This window comes from Thunnus albacares, chromosome 4, assembly GCF_914725855.1.
Source record: "Thunnus albacares chromosome 4, fThuAlb1.1, whole genome shotgun sequence".
Lineage (NCBI taxonomy): Eukaryota > Metazoa > Chordata > Actinopteri > Scombriformes > Scombridae > Thunnus > Thunnus albacares.
This window is the reverse complement of record NC_058109.1, coordinates 21,198,252-21,214,348: the sequence shown is the minus strand read 5'-3', so window position 1 is coordinate 21,214,348 and position 16,097 is coordinate 21,198,252. Positions and strand designations below refer to the sequence as shown.

General features: G+C 39.5%; 1 long non-coding RNA gene across 1 annotated transcript; it reads right to left on the bottom strand.

Moving 5' to 3' along the window:
* Nucleotides 1–246: 246 nt before the first annotated feature.
* On the bottom strand, nt 247–15,679 carry LOC122980385. The gene is made up of 3 exons (XR_006403038.1): nt 15,669–15,679; nt 6,424–6,439; nt 247–318 (listed from the first exon to the last, which is right to left on the bottom strand). It is a non-coding gene; the product is annotated as an uncharacterized LOC122980385 (long non-coding RNA).
* Nucleotides 15,680–16,097: the final 418 nt, after the last annotated feature.

Genomic DNA, 16,097 nt, shown 5'->3' with positions numbered 1-16,097 from the left:
AACAAATAGCTACAAACTATTGCTGCGCTTAAGGAAAGAAAGAAAGCCATGTTTAAAGTAGCTGTAACTATTGTATGTATTTTGTTTGGTGTTGTTTCATTTTTCTAGAATAGTAAAAAAAAATTACTTTTCGACCAATAAATTGGCTGCTATTTGATTATTACCGATATATTAGTATCAACCGATACGTAAAGAGAAACTGTGGCTTTGAGGTATTTCAGAAAGTGTTGCCCTTACATAGTTTGTCCACCAGATAGCACTGAGAAGTTAATTTTCAACTGTAAAATGTCACACTCAGTACATATCTTGATCACAATTCTTTTAAAAACATTTTTAAAGGCTCTTCATTTAAAAAAAAATGTTATGTGTTTGTGTAACAAGACTAAAACTCTACTGCCATGCTAGTGGTTCTGTGAGCTGAAATGCTAACATAAGCATGCTAACGTGCCCACAGTGACCATGCTAACAGGCTGATGTTTAGCTAGTACAATGTTTACAACAACTTAGTTTTACATGTTAGCTTGCTAACATTTGCTAATTAGCACTAAACGTAAAGTACAGCAGAGGCTGATGGGAATGCTGTTAGCTCTGCAGGTATTCAGTCAAGTATTGGACAAATACAAATTTTGACCTGATGGTGCTGGATGAAGGGTTAAGGGATCACCAAAGTTATTACAATTTTTCTGGATATGTGTGTACCATTTATCCATCCAATAGCTGTGGAGACATTTCACTCAAAACCACAAATGTCAACTGGTGTCAGTAGGGGAAAAATTAGGGGAGCACCAATGTCAGTAGGATTCATCCTTTGTGGACCATGGCTGATTGTACAAATGTTCATGCCAATCCATCTGATGGTTGTTGAGATATTTTAGTCTGGACTAAAGTGATGGAACGACCAACAGACCAACAATCCCATCCCTAGAGCCAGGATGCAAGCATAGCTAAAAAGTGACTATTGTTGGATATATCGCTGGTTGAAAAGATTGTAAATGTTATTGCAATGAACTATTTGTCACCTCTTTTTTGAATACCCATACAGACTAAAAGAAGATGCAGACAGTAAGACTTTAATCTGTTTATTTATTTATGATCAAGCTAACTTTCCCTGAATATTGTGCTCATTACTGCTGCAATCAGCTCAGTGTAGCGCTTTAACTATTAAACCACAGGATTTTTGATATGAGATCCTGTGTAAGCACAAAAATGTTCTAATAATTATGTTAAAACAACAGGGTAATGAGTTTGAAGGAAAAGCCTGAAGCTGTTCCCTTTCAAGCATTGTGTTACTGCTGAGGGGACCCGATGCTGCAGGGAGGAGGCTTTAAAACTGGGGGTTCAGTGCAACTAAAATCGCTGCTAGTGGGGTCATGGGATGTGTAGGGTCATGTGAAAAGTCACTTCCACTCTGGATAACCTTGTAAAAGATGTCAAAAAGATGTCAACTATTCTTAAATTTTCATGCTTGTTTTGCAATCTAATGAAATGTCTTTAGGGAGTTTTGGGAAGTCCATTTGGCCTGCAGAGGTAGATGTTATGTTTAGATTAGTCACCAAACAGGATAGTCCTAAACAAAGAAACCACTCCTAACTCGCTCCTTATGTGTTGTGCACTCTATGTCTGTGTACGTTTCATAATCCACTGGGTCTAAAATATGTTAAGTGAATATAAACGTGTCTAAACAGTGTCTGAAATGTGAATACTTTTACATACTTTGAACTGTGAGTTCCCTCAGGAAAAAAAGAAAGAGTAATTAATAGCACCAAAATGTATTTTTCTTTCCTTTCGTGATACACAGAAGTGATTTTATAGTCACATGTCCAATACACCCTCCAATCACGCATGTTCAAGGTGTATTTCTCTCAATAGATGGTCCATATAAGCATTTCTTGCTCATTCAGTCTGAATACAACAACGCTGAGTTCCTGTTCCTGTATCCTCGCTGCTACACTGCTGCTTGCTGTCAGAAATTTGTTCCAGAGCAACACATGAGCAGATCCACACCGCCAAACTAAATATTATTGCAATAAATAATAACCTTGAGGTGAGTGTTCTTACTGAAATGTTAATCTTTATGGCTAGAAACTTAACAAAAACAAGCAGCACATGTCCTGCTACCTAACTTTAAGGCAATTCCTTGCTCAGCCTTGCAAGAGATAAATGAAAATGAAATGAAGTTTTTAAAACAATTTACACCTGCCTTATGTGATTTTTTTGGCCACTTGGCAGTGGAAGATTAAACACGACACTGACTTATAATCGATTTTTGAGTTAATATGGCAAACTTGTTATTAAACAAGGCAACATTATAATTCATCTGGAGTCATGTATGCATATACCTGGTGAATGTAAGTCTCCTTTTAGCTCTGTTTATGGTCTCTGCTAATTCCTGGGGGAAATATCTGGCTCTTTAGTCGCTAAATGCTTCACTACGTTCACCAGCTAGTACTGAACATCTGTCTGCTGTTTGGTGCAGGGCAGATAGTGTACATCGGATCTGCCTGCTGCTTCTAGAAATGGTGCTGATGAGAACAGTGAGAATGAACCAAAGCAGTAATATTGCGGGCTGTAAATCCAAAACATTGAGCTGAAAGATGCTAAAATGCACTGTAGTTACTATGTGAGACTCTTTTCACATACACGTAGTAACCTAATGCATTGTGAATATAAACTTATTTATTATAACAGCTTTAAATGTTTTTTAAAAGAATATTTATCAGGAGAAACAGGCCTTACTGATGACAACAGCAATATCCTTAAGTCCTGAGGTCATCTAACTGTGCAGAATGAATTACATTTTTATTTATGTTATTTGTTTAAATATATTTGAAAGCTGGTGCTGCTGCACTATCATGCAGAGGATTTTAGTGTAACAGAAAATCAAAAGCACACTTAAGAACCTCAGGACTGCAGCTTCAGGAAACCATGAATGGTTCTTTAACTATCAGTGAGAAACTGTTTACAGATTTTGAGGTTCTTCATAGAGTACTATGCTAACATACTGTGTCAAACCCACAAAAACCTCTAAATAACTTTCTTTTAAAGCAAACAGGAGGTTATCAGATTAAAGGATATTTATTGTGCCCTTAGGGCTGTGCTGTGTGTACTGTAATGGGCCAGTGTGTATACAGAGTTAATCCTGGACTGACAGGCGGGGACAGTGGGGTTCTGATGGGCCGGGGGACTCTGTGTCTGCAGGGGGACCCAAACATGGCTCTGGTTCTGTCTGGGACCCGTCTGAAAGCCCCGCACTGTCAGGCTGGCCCAAACACTGCCTGATGGGGCTTTTAGAAGAGCAGAGTGAGTGACGGAGGTTTAGAGGAGATCTGACACTGCAGCCTGTGGTGCTGCTGTTTATGTATGTATGCTATCCCTCCAAAAACTGTGTTTATGAAAACAGTGGCCCGCTGCCCATCAGATACGAGCTCCGGGGGCTGGGACAGAACTAAAAGGAGACGGAAAGACAGACAAAGACAGAGAGAGAGAGAAAAAAAGGACAGTAACACAAAGGGAACATATAAAAACAGGGCAGGGGGGTTCATTTGATGCAAATGTGGTCTGAAATAACTCTCCAAATCAGTTTTAGCAAATGCTCTCTTCATTAGTGTCTCTTTAACTCTTTATTCCTTGTCTTCTGCCCCACTTTGTCTCATCCCCTCCCTTTCCAAATTTTTGAGCTAAACACTTGCAAAAGTAGAAAGCCCTCTCACACTAATCCCCCTCCTGCCTTTAATTTGATTTCTTCCCTCTGTGTTGCCCCTTCGGTTGTCTTCCTTCTTAATTAGCTCATATCCCTCTGGTTTTCCAGATTGAGGGTGTTGACATGCACACGGCACAGCCCTAAATCAAATATATATATGTAACCCTTCCAACCACTAACATCACACACACAGTTTCCTACTTTTACTCCTCTCAAGGAGCCCAAAGCATTTTTGTGCCTCTTGTTTTTGGTGTTTATTCACCGGCTGCTTCAGTTATCTGTTGTTTTCTGTTTGAAGTGACAGATGCAGCGTGACACCACTTTATGATTATGATTATTGTCATTAAAGGTGAATGTCATCTACTATATTTGAAATGGCATTTGCATTTGTTTAATTTTGCATCATGTAAACCCAGTTAAAACACTTGGTTTTAATACTTTATTCATTGTTGTTGCTACGGATGCATTGCAGTGATGTATGTGAATAGTACACCCACACACACTTGTGTGCTCTAAGTTTACTTCACTTGTCCTTGATCATTTTAGTCTTATCAAAGGAAAGCGGAGGGAAAACTGCTTCTCAAAGTTCACATTTCAAATATTTTTTAATTGTTTTATGCAGCTTTCATTTATTTTTCTAATAATCCCCTGAGGCGGCTGGAAGACTGTTTACCGTCTTTGATTTGCAGTCCTGTAGCTTTTACTCCAAGCGTTAATTAACCTTCAAATGGAGAAATTACAGCAGGCACACAAGTATGCGCACACTCTTGACAACCACACACACGCATACACACTCTAACAATGGCAGAGAGTTTTTTTCCCGCTTTTCATCTGAGATCTTCCTCCCTGCTTCTTTCTCTGAGTTTAGTTCATTCCCATCCTCTCTCTGACTGTCACACACACACACACACACACACATATACACGCACGCACAGACTTACAACGTGCAAGTCGACATTTATTCTCCCTTTCTCTTCCCTGTTCCTTTTGTGCACCAAAGTCTAACTCAATCTCGGCCTGCAGATTCTTTGAACTTCTGTCAGCACAAAAATAACATTACAGGTTCAAAGACAACAGATATCTGTTTTCTGCTCAGAAGCAGTTAATCTCCCCGCCTTTCGCTCTCTTTCTCTCTCTCTCGCCGTTCGTCTGTCTCTTCAGCTCTTTTTAGTTTCTATATGTCATCATGGTGTTTTTTTTTTGTTCATTTCTCACATAGCTGGTAAAACATTCTATTATTTTGATATAGGCTCTCATTAGCTGTTCAGTTTAATTAAAAGAGCTCATTCATATGAAAATGGGAGACTGATAGTGATTTCCTTCCCTAGCAACAATCACTAACCTTGCACAGCAACTCTTAATTAGAAACCTTCTTGATTGACATTGAGCATGCACAATGCACACATATATACACGACACGCATGCATACTGGCACACCTTTTAATGCCAGTAATACTAGTAATGTATCGCCTGATATTTTTAGACAAATCAATAAACCGTTTTCCCTTTCCCTGCTTTATTGAACAGTTTATTATCTGTATATAGTATATGCTATAGTGAACATTCTTTCTCCTTGCACCCTCTCCTCATTTGTTTTCTGGTCCTCATGTTGTCAGTGCTCTGATAGGTTAATTCATGCAGTGTTTACTGTCCCGAGAAGATTCCCATCAGGCCCTTTCTCTCCTCTGTTTTTCTTTTATCCCCCATTCCTTTTTTCACTGCCTCATCGCTGCATATTAATCATCAGGTGTGTGTACATAACATCATTGCACGGAGGCACAAGGCAGCGAGGAGACAACAGAGGAGCAGAGACCATTCGAGGGTGACACCGAACGGCAGATACAGAGACTGATAGCGCAGAACAAAATATCCCATTCTCATCTTTCTTCATCTGAGTCCACATCTGCATCTCAAAGCATCAAATGGCTTGTTTATTATGTTACATTTCTCTAAAACAGATGTCTGGATGTAATGGTGTACAGAAGTTAACATGATACATTGGGGAAAATTATCCCAATGTGTTACCCGATAATCGCCTGATTACTTTAAACCCTTATTTAGCATTTATAAGCGGTATATTAACACTGAAGAAATGGTTTATAACACACTATAATGTAGTTATAGGCAGATATACAGACATTTTTAAGTGTTTATTAATGTTTTAACAGCTATAACTCTTCCTCCTAATTAATAAATGCATTAGCTGTTCATACACCAGTTTTGGATGCTTCACAGGTTGTTTTGACATGTACATCAATAAACACTTAAAATGTCCTTATTACATTGCATTATAATGTGTTATAAACCACGTATTAATTGTTTATATAATACTTATAAATGTAAGCGGGGTTAAAGTAAAATGTTAGCGATTATTGTCATTTTTTAAAGGTCATGTTGAGTCCAGTTTGTGCAGTCCAGTATAACATGTTACTATGTCTTGGTGAGACAGTGGGTCTCAAAGTCAGCTTCTGCATATGAAGATATTTTGAGTGATAACCTGATCTAAAAATTAATTACAGAACTTGTAAAGTCATTATCAAATTATCAAGGGTGTTTATTTTGAGTTACAGCAGTGGTTTCCTTAGTTATCTCTAATTTTAGGGAGATTTTTTTTTTCATATTTTTCACTACATTTCTTATCTTTTCGAAAAATGAGATGACACAGATACACAGTGTTAAACTCTTTTCCATGGAGTGTAATAAGCCCACATGGTCTCCTAAACATGTAAACAAAAAAGACTAATTTCTTTTTTTTTTCTTAAAGTCTTTTTTCTTTTAAAGTTTCCCTCCTTTCTTTCTTCCTTCACCAGTCCATTATTCTTTTCTACTCTTAATCTGTGTTGCTTTTATCTATAATAACAGCCAAGCTAATTGTTTGTCAAAACTTTAATTATACAATATAATTTAAAAGGCCAAAGATGACATATTAGGCCTTTAAGTACAGATTGAATTTTGAGTTGTACAGAGATTTGAAAGTTCAGAAAGTACAACTTTCACTAACGTACCATCCCTGTTATTTCCTACCGGCAAGTTTCGTGTGTTTCAAGAAATTCGGATAAGAAGTTTGGATACTCTCATAGTCAATTTGCCCAAACACCCAATCAAACAAACACAATCCAGCATACAAATAACTAATCATGAATTCAGCGTGTTTGGGCTGGTACTTTCACCTGCCCTGCCACCAGCAGGCCCGACTGGCTGTCTGCTCTCTGGAAAGGAAGACCCAACTGAAAAATCAGATTAGACATACTCCTGACTCTTTTTCCTGCTCAGCGAGGCACAGAGTGTGTGCATGGATGGGAAGATTTAATGGAGAATGGGGGTTGAGAGGTTGTCTCTTTACTGATGTCAGGCCCAAGGCTTAAGGGTAGTGTCCCACGGAAATGAGCCATTAAAATTGAGGATTTATTTATTTTTCTGCTTCCCCTTCTCCTTCTCTGCATTTGGCATGGGGTGCAAAAGTCAGGCAGACTGTTTGGGAATGATTTGGGGGACCGGACAACCTCTGTGGTAGCCCGGCCTGTGGTTGGGTTTCATAAATGGAAATGTTGCATCCATTATGGTGGCTTTATTAATTTATCAGCCATATCTGGGAGGGGGTTGGGCATCTTGAATGCTTCCGATTTGCCCAGACGGTAGTTCCAAGTGTGTAACTGGATCTCTTCTTGTCACAGACAGGCAGCGCAGTAAAGTTAAGTGCACACAACTTTTAACTTTCCCACATTGGCCTTCTCCTCTGCTGTAGTTTTCCAGCACTTTCTTTGGCAGTTTTTGTTTTTGTGTTATTGAAATTAAGCTCCAGCCACACAAGTACAGGCTGGTTTCAAGCAGATAGGAAGATAGTGCAGAAGCGAGGGATGTGGTTGAAGTCACGGATGAGGTGTTGCTTTATCAGCTCACATGAGGCCGGGATTGGTGCGCTGCGTAGACCTTTGATGAAAGTTGTGATCCAGACATCAAGGAGGTGAGGCATCACACAGCAACAATGAGGGGTGATGAAGAGAGAAGGTCCTGTTTAGACACAGATGAGCAGCGCAGAAACTCCAAAACAAACTCAACTCACAACAAGCAAATCTACTGCGTCTCACAGCTACAGACAAATCCAGAGACATAAGTCACTTTCTGCTCTGGTTTTACAGATTTTTCTTCATTTCATGAGAATAGTTTGTTTTGCTTTCTTGCCTTCTATTTAATCATGAGTGTTACACACTGTCTAATCTTGTTGAGCTTTCTAAGACACGCAGACCAACTTTGGTTTAATGTTTGACAAATTGACTGACTAAATATGTAGATTTAACAATTAATTGATAGAATCTTCATAATTGCCAACAAGTTCTGTAATCGATAAATTGTTACATTTCATTTCAAAAGTAAAAACTGGACATTCTCAGTTTCCATGTTCTCAAATGCAGAGATTTTCTGCTTTTCTCTGTTTTGTGCCATTTTAAATTTAAAGGTGCAATGTTTAGAATTTAGTGGCAGGAATTTATAAGTATTTCCATTAATTCCCTGAAAATAAAAATTGTGTTTTCGTTACCTTAGAATGAGCCCTTTATATCTACATAGGGAGCAGGTCCTCTTCCACGTAGCCCGCCATGTTGCATCGCCATGTTTCTACAGTAGCCCAGAACAGACAAACTAGACACTGGTTCTAGCGAGTTTCTTTCGTATTTTTCACGGCCACCATAGGCTCTCCTACATACTTGGAAGGCGAGGGGGAGGGGAAGGGTATTCAGTAGGCTGCAATCTGCAACCTCACCACTAGATGCCAATAAATCCTACACATTGGTCCTTTAATATCTCTGGATTTTGGGCTGTTGGTTGGACAAAATGAGCATTTTAAAGACGTCACCTCTGGGAAATTGTGATGAGCATTTTTCGCTGTTTTCTCATAATTTATAGGCTAAATGATCGCAACACAATGGATTGGAAATGGAAATTACAAATAATCAATAATGAAAATAATCATTAGATGCAGCCGTAGTGGAATGATGTGTAACCCAGCCAATAGTGAAATCAAATGCTGTAAATAATTTTGTATATTTTATACATTATATATTTTAAAATGATCACAGAAAACATACAGTAGGAGGTGACAGTAGAGAAAGAAAATAGGGGATGTTTTCAGGAAAAACAAAGTCAAAATACTTTCATCATGAGGCCAAAAACAGCCTGAAGTGTCACTTTAAACAACAAAAAAACTAACATCTCAGGTGCTGCTGTGATGAATACAAACTGTACTTTTATGATGAATGGCTCTGTGCAGCATTTATGTATCACAAAACATTTACTGTAGACTGACAGCTCCTGTTACTGACTGTGTTGTCTGTAAACACCAGCAATGAAACAGTGAAGAATGTCCCTCATCCACCATTTTGGAGGATCAGGAGTTGACACGTTTATATTTAGCGCAGCCATACTGTATGTTTTTTTTGTTTTGCAGTGTATGTTTTTGCAGCAGTGATGTGGATTCCCCAGAGTTCATGTAAATACCACAGTCACCATAACCATGACAGCCATTGTCTGGTCTGGTTGGCTCTCCATCTACTGCGCTCTCTGTGTATTAATCTCCAAAACCCAGTGTTTGTTTAATAAAATGTGCATTTGATTTAAAGCCTCGATGAACAGGGCAGAATAGACATCAGGATCATTCCACATGGAAAGGGTCATCTGGATGTAGTTTTGACTTATGAAAGACACATCTTGGTTCACTTGTTCATTTTCTTCCCTTTGCTAATCTCTTCTTTCCTCCCCATCCTAATCAAGCAAAACTGTTTTCATACACGAACATTGCAGCTTTGCTCCTCTCATCTTCCTTCTTCCCTCCTCAACTCTCCCCCTCCTCTTCTTCCTCACATGTTTTGGTAACGCTTTATTTGGATAGTCCAGTTTTGATTCTTACCCATGATGACAAAACTTAGAAGTTCAACAATACAACACTTTCCTCAACTGGCTAAATCTGAAAAAGTTGTTTATGTGTGAAACAACATGCATCCACACTTATGCTTTCAGGTTGTTTTTGTTAAGATTTCTGTTCACAGTGAGATACCCAACATCAGGAAAGTGGCTAAATCTCTTCTTCTTTTTCTTCATCACTGCAAACATCTGGTCTTCTTCTTTTTTTTTTACACGTATTTGAAAAACTCACTTTTCGGGTCTAGTGAACAGAGGGCCAAAACAGAGAGATAAAGATTTGTCGGACTTAGCCAGCGTAATGCAGACATACTCCTTGCCAAGTCCCCCTTCTAACCTTAAAGTCCTCCTCTACTCTAAGTTGTGTTTCGCTTGTTTGTTTGAGCCACTTTGTCACTTTGCAGAATGATGTATATATGCAGCGTTTGACACTAAAACATTAATTTAGTAATGATGTAAAGTTTCTCTGTGCTCATCTTAAAACTATGACATCACAGTGCACATACTCTGACAATGGATTTAGGAGACATCTTGCATCCAGAAGTTAAACATTTGAAACAAAAAATATTTGCAAGTTCATAGATTCTAGATTTTTAATGAAGTAGGAGAAGTAATTAATTTAATTAAATTTAATATATATCAGACACAAATTATTATTCAAAGAAGAGTATATTTTTGGGGGGATCTTTAACTTCAGTTTAAGATTAGCTCTGACCTAGGCAGTAAATATCATGCACTAGTTTTACAGACACATCACAATTATTTAATAATCATTATCACATATCATCTTAACCATAATTTGACTTGTCCAAAACATGGAATAATATACAATAAATAAAATAACACCAAAACATAAATTAAAAAAAAAAGATCTCACTGACAATGTTGAGTATTAGCAGGTGACTAAAGTTTGATCTTTTTTCAAGAGCCCCCTGATCAGCTGTTCTGTTAGACCACCACTCATCTCACTCTGCATGTTTGTTTGTTTGCAGTGAGGTCTGCTGGTCATACTGTCCAAAATATGTGTGTGTGTGTGTGTGTGTGTGTGTGTGTGTGTGTGTGTGTGTGTGCTGCATGATTAAAGCACCACTGAGAGTTAGTCTGCCCTGCTCATGTATTCTTGTGTCAGTGCTCAGAGACGCTCAGAGACTATAGAAATACAGAGGCATACAATTTAACCCCTCCAAACACAAACACACACTACTCCAGTCTGGATGAGGGGATGAAAGAGGAGTCCATGCTGTTCACGCGGACACAGACGACACAACAACTCCGAATAAGAAACAGATTTCTCCATCTTTACCCATCCACTCTCTCTCTCTCTCTCTCTCTCTCTCTCTCTCTCTCTCTCTCTCTCTCTCTCTCTCTCTCTCTCTCTGTCCATCCTATTCTCCTGCTCAAACAGGCTTGCACATAAATCCTCACCCTTTTATCTTACCCTTTGCATCTCTCGCTCCGTCGCTTTGTCTTGAACTGTGTTAGCGATGCTGTGGCTGGAGTCTCGGTTCACTGTCCTCCTGCTGTGTTCTGTTACTGTTTCGCCCCCTGGGGTTTTTATGTTTCTTTTGTATAAATATGAATGAAGCAATTTCATTAATTACAACATGTTGAAAAAAAGAAAGGTAATTTCACTCACTTGGGCTGCTTGTGAAAACACTGCAGGCGAGGTATGAAGCGACGTGAGTGTAACTGACTGTACACACATAAATAGGCACACACATAATTGCTAACACAGGAGGAACGGACACATGTAGACATTTACAATCAGGTTTTTTCCTACTTTGATCTATTGGTCCAGGCCTCCAGGCTTTGAAAACCTTTTCGTATCTCGCTTCTCGCTCAGACCATATGCTTATTGTGGTTAGCCCAAGTGTAATATCGAGGCTTAATGACATAACTCCCACCTGGAGAAGCAGGCTTTGAACAGCCATTATTAAGCCTGCTGCAGAGATAAGGCAGCCATTAGCCAAGCTTGATCATTTCATGGCTACTGCAACAATAAGAGTGACAGGCCCTTAACGTTAACTGCACCCGCTGAGAAGCACTGCTTTTCTCTTTCTTTGACGTGTCTGGAGGGATGCGGTAGAGGGTATTGTGCGCGGGTCAGAGGCCGTTTTAAATAAGCAATAAATGTTAAATCTGCCTGACATCTTCAGTATCCATTACTGCAAAGAGCATGCCGAGGAGGAGACATAGACGAAAAGCGGGAGTGAAACTGGTAGACGGAGGAGATGAGATCAATAGGGGCAGAATGGAGGATTGATTCAGGCTCTTAGATCTTTGAGATTAGTGGCTCGATTAGAGACAAATATGGAGGCTTATTCATGTGACCTTAGCAGTGACAGCCTGAACTAAGTGGTCATATAGTAATTACATTCAAACCCCAATATCCCACTGATGCTAAAGATTTGGAGATGACTGGATTTTCTAGAATCTTACAGGACAAAAAATGTTTGTATGGCCCAGTTTTTGACAAGGCTGTTGCACTCTGTCACTAATGTTTCTCTGCACGGAAGATTTAACACTCTGAGGCCGAGTTATTCCTTTCACTGGTCAGTCAGACTACGGGATCTAACTAATCTCTGACATTATATTGTGATGTTGTCTGGCAGAGAACGCTTGAGGGGAGTGTCTGATTTTGCAGCAAAATGCGTATCCAAGAGACCTGAGGGGTTTAATGCAGCAGTTACGAACAATGGAGGCTTCGTGTGATTTGGATGTTCACACGCAGAAATAGGGCCTATGCAAATTTAATCAAATGCACCATGTGTGCAAGACAGTGTGTTACCTGTTGGCTCTAAATGGTGGAGCTGCATCATAACCCCACATAAACCAAAACACTCTGCTCATCCAAAACATCACAAATTTTATATCATAATAAAGGTTTTCAATGAACGATATTAAACGGAAAACAATGCATCTCAGAGGTCATATGTTTTTCTTTTGTTTTGTTTTTTATAGTCTGAATTAGAATTTTCCACACTTATTGTGTAAGAAAATGCTTTGCATACAAAATTTAAAAAAAAAAAAAGATTTTTCAGACATATGCGTAGAAACAATGTCTAAGCTTTAAACCTCTGGGTGGACGTTTCCCATCACAGCGGTTAACTGACATCTGACATTTGCTAGAAGATGCGTTGTCAACTTCTGTGGTGTGTTACTGGCAGGAACACACCATGCAAATGTTGGTACAAGATGTTCTTTCCACCTTCATCAACCATTGTTTGTATTCCAGTCTGAAAGTGGAAGCCAACAGGCTACGGTAACTGGCTTCCACTTTACAAGGGTGAAGTGAAGTTTGTCTGCCTTGCTAATGTTAGCACAGATTCCCAAAAGACATTACTTTTCGTGGATGTTATGTCAACACCTGCTGAGTGCTGCTGGAGGCCTGGTCATGGCAAATGAGCAGACTGACAAAACTCTCAACAAGGGGTAGTCCCTCCTGTGACCTCAGCACTCCATACGTTACCTAGTGATTCGAACCAGGGCATGGAGTGATGTAGGGGTTGCACAAATCACAGATAGGACAGTGATAATCGCTCACCACAGAAACATATTGCATCAATCAGTCAGTACCAAAATTCACACCCCTTGAGAGCACTAAAGTAGGGGTACTGTCACTGCAGAAGAATCAAGAAAATTTAAATTCCTTTGCTTTTGTGATCACGACTTTGACCAAATAAGTACACAAGTCAAAAGAAACACCAAGACATATACTGTATATACAGACTTCTTAGTAAACATGACAGTTTGGCTTAATTTTTTGCAGCATTTATTTGAGTCTTTGTGTTGACATAGATGCAGTTTTTCCACAGTTGCAGCCTTTGTCCTGTGTAATTAATGCAGCTCTCGGGATGTTCATGATTGGCAGGTGAAGTTCGCATCTGTCGTCTACACTGATACGACTGTGAAGAGATACGACAATAAACAACACTTAAAGCGAGAATTACTGTAAAGGAACCCCTTTCTACCACATACAATGCTTCTGTGCGGACGGCCATTTTAAATTAGATGAATAAATTTGGAAGCTTAATTATTTTTTGGTGCTTTGAGCTATTATTCTCCTCTCTGGAAAAGTGAGGGATGAGATGAGAAAGAAAGAGAAGGGATATATGATCCCTAGAAGACAAATGCAGATGTGTTTGCTCAAAATCTCTCATTTTTCTTCACCTCTCTCTGTTTCTTTCTTTCTGTGCCTGATAGGCATAACTTTATTTCTCTCGTCATTAGATTGGCTCCAAACAAAACAAACTCAATTAACCTCATTTCTCCCCCTAAACTCTCTATTTCTGGAAGACTAGAAACACAAACACACATATATGTAATTGCCTCTCTCTGATACTGGTACGATAATAGATCGGAATAGTGTGAATTAGAAGTCGTAACAACAGTCTCAATCAGTGTATAGACTCGTTATTAACCGCAGCCTGTCTCTCCATGTTTAGCCCCACACATGGTGTTTTTGGCCAAGTGTAATTCAATCAATTCACACTAACTCTCTCCTCCTCCCCTCTTTTCCTGCTGAACTTGCCAGGTCATGTTCTGTGGCTCATGTGTTTGATTGAGGCCTCCCTCTCGTGTCTGGGAGAGGGGAGGTGGGCTCCGCGGGGAGAGACGGCCCCGGTCGCATCGGGACTGAACTTCCCTGGGCTGGGAAACAATTACAACCACCCCTCCGCCTCCTCCTCCTCATTTCTCCTTCGTCTGTCCGCCGCTATTCTTTTCTTTTTCTCTCTCACTTTAACACTCTGTCTCTTCCATCCCAGTCCTGGGGCACTATATACCCCTTTATTTATTTATGTATCAGGAGACGGAAATGGACTCCCACCCAGGGAAGAGGGGTGAGAGGGAGGTGAATTGTGACTGCGTGCAAATGGATGTGTGTGTGTGTTTGCGTGTATGCGCATGCAGGCGTACTGTATATACAGTATGTATTGCGATGCAGTGTTGAATTCATGTTCAAAGTTGTGCATTTTGCAACTTGAGGAGCAGACAAACCCAGACTTCAAGAGGGTGGATGTTTGTTGCCATGGCAGCAGTGCAGACTGCCTGCCTGCCTCCTCTCATCCTGTCTCATTTATAGTTTTGATTTTTGTTTTTTTTTTATAAATAACACACACTCACACACACACACACACACACACACACACACACATTTAGAGCCTCTTTAATGTGAGCAGAGAAGAAGAAAATCTGCTTTCTGCAATCTCCAATTTTTACTGATCTCCTCTTTGACTGCATTTTAAAGCAACCCAGATGTAGTCCTCATACTGCAAAGTTTTCTTTTAACAGGGGTGACTTACGGTACAGCACACGCCTGCTTGAAATACCTCTGCCAAAAAGTCTCAGCCACAAAAAATACAGAAAAATCAACTAAACTGGAAAAGACAAAAAGCCACAAAGAACTGAAGCAAGCTTGCTATTAGATGAGAAGCTCTGATTGTGTCATGCTCTTCCCAGCTCCTTCCTGTACACGATCTTTGCGTGACCTGCGCGAGACCCCTTTGAAAGGAGTCAAGGACTTCTGCTCGGCCGCTTTGGGCTCAAGGTGGAGGAAGACGGGGTGAGCCGAGGTTTAGAGTGCCAGCTTTTCTGCTCGCCCCAGAGTGCACGTTATCACCTCCATCACTGCAGCACGCTGTTGTAATTGCAGCCTGTGATCTCTTTCTGGCCAAGCTTTAATTTCCCTCAGAGGAGATTTTGAAGGTCTTTCAAATGTTCTCCTCCATGTTGTCACCCTTCAACTCTTTCACTTCAGATACTTGAAAAGAAAACTAGGTCTTTGTTGAAAGAATGCTGTACATTGTCAGGTCTGTGTGTGATTTACTGTAAACATCACACGTACTGTAATACGCAACCAAACCGAACAGCAGATCAGGCTCGATAAACCTTGATTTCAGCTGTATTCTGCTTGACATTTCTTTATTCCTGCTGCTCTGTCAAAGTTCTGAATTAAGTGGATTGGGGGGAGTGGGGCGTTTGAGATACTTTGAATATATTAGAGTCTAACAACTTTCCAAGGAAAGCATTCTTTGTTGTAAGTTTTTACTGGCACGAGACAGTGGAATGCAAAATGTATGAGATCTGTTGCAAAGTCATGTTTTAAGTGTGAGCCGCTTTTTGCTTTAAAGATACAACAATCCTCTCACATTTCTGTAAAATCTTAATTCAAGGAGAAAATTGTGTTTTATTTAATATCCATTTACATCCAACATTCCCTCTTAACAATTACACATCTCTTTCATGTGACATATAATCAATATGTAAGGTGAAGATTAAACTAGTTTGATAATACACTGTGGGGAATTTTTCTCACAAGGTGAGTGTATTTGTGTGGTGAGAAAGTGAAGTGTTTGCTTTTTATGGTTCATATTTTAAACACACTGAATAAAAATAAATATTATATATAAAAATTACATTCTGAATCACTGTAAAATTAGTGGGAATTATTATAATTTCCAAGTTAATAGTTATGACTGAAATA